General features: G+C 36.0%; 1 pseudogene; it reads right to left on the reverse strand.

The window, feature by feature from the left end:
- Nucleotides 1-271: 271 nt before the first annotated feature.
- LOC101412627 (large ribosomal subunit protein uL30m pseudogene) lies at nt 272-1,059 on the reverse strand (annotated as a pseudogene).
- Nucleotides 1,060-1,507: the final 448 nt, after the last annotated feature.

A 1,507-nucleotide genomic window follows, 5' to 3' on the forward strand; every position in this document is an offset into this window, starting at 1 on the left:
GAACTACCTAAGGAGACTTTAAAATATTATTGTCATGTTATCTCATTAAACATAAAATCAGTTTTTAGTCAGAAATGCTGTAAAGTACAATAAATTCATTTCTTTGTAATTAAGGCTAAGTTCAAGTGTAATGTTTGTTATTTTAAATTCCCATGAAATTTATTCATTTAAATTTCTTTTTTATTTTTTATTTTTTTAGTGAGTGAAAATGACTGTTATTTAGAATATATTTTTGTGAAAATACTTCTTGCCACCTTTAAATAAAAAACAATTGCCTTTCTTTTTTTTAATCTGAAACTGCTCTGGCATTAGGACTTAGTTGCTTCCTGTTCCACAGGTTTTAGGTTCCACCGCACTACCAATTCCCCAGTGCTCTTGAGGCATGTGTTAGACATGTCTTCCTCAGCTGGAAGTCCTTGTGGCAATTTCAGTGGCTGGATTCTTATCAAATGTTTAACCACTTTCAGTTTTGCATTCATCGAAGGGATATTCTTGTGAATTTGAGGAGTATGTGCCTTTTCTAATTTAAGCTTCTTTATTATCTCTTTTTCCCAATATGGACGGCCTTTTACACCTTTTATTTTGGTAACAACATGCAGTTTATGAGGGTGTTCTGGATCCCCACCATATTTTTCATGATCTGCAGGTGAAATCTGAAATACCTTATCTGGAATTCTTGACCTGGTAAATTTGTGACGAATCCAGTCTGTACAAATGAGGGACTCCACTCCTTTTATCAAATTCTGTAGATTGTCCGGGGGTCTCTGGACTATGGAGCGTAAAATCCCTGCCATTCAGTTTGGTGATTCTCTTCTTTAGAGATTGTGAGATGTAGAAGATAAACCAAATGAGTCAAATATGTCTTAGAAATGGACAGGTTTCCCCTTCTGGGGGAGTGGATCAGCTCATGTGATATGGTTGAGTGCCTGCTTCCCAAGTATGAGATCCCAGGTTTGATCCCTGGTACCTCCAGCGCCCACAGCTGAAGGGGTCGAGGAGCTAAGTTATTCAGTCGACAAGCCTCAGCCTGAACGACCCCAGAGCCCGGATGCTGAGCAGAGGAAGTCATTTAAATTTCTTGAGCCACATGTGTGTTTAGTAAATTTGCATGTGCAAAAAATGTTGGCATTGGTAATAAATAGCTCTATCAGAAAAAAAATGCACAGCTTATCCTTAATAATAATTCCCATTCACAAAAATAATCATAAAATTCAAATCAACCATACAGAACTCAGGACCCTATGTAAAGCCAGATGTTTCATTTTTTCACTGCAAGAGAGGAAAAGGCTGAGTAACATGTCTTGTGCACTCTTCACCTGTTGATTGTTATTTCATAGATAGATGTGTTTCATCAGAAGCAAGCCATTTCATACCATTAGTTCTTTATTAAAGGAAAATATGTAAAAACATTCTTTAAAAGCCAAAATATTAAACTAATGACTGACATCATTCTAGTCAAAATTTGTCATCCTTTCATCTATTTATTAACAAATCAAGTACATCTTGG

The sequence above is a fragment of the Dasypus novemcinctus genome, chromosome 23 (genome assembly GCF_030445035.2).
Source record: "Dasypus novemcinctus isolate mDasNov1 chromosome 23, mDasNov1.1.hap2, whole genome shotgun sequence".
Lineage (NCBI taxonomy): Eukaryota > Metazoa > Chordata > Mammalia > Cingulata > Dasypodidae > Dasypus > Dasypus novemcinctus.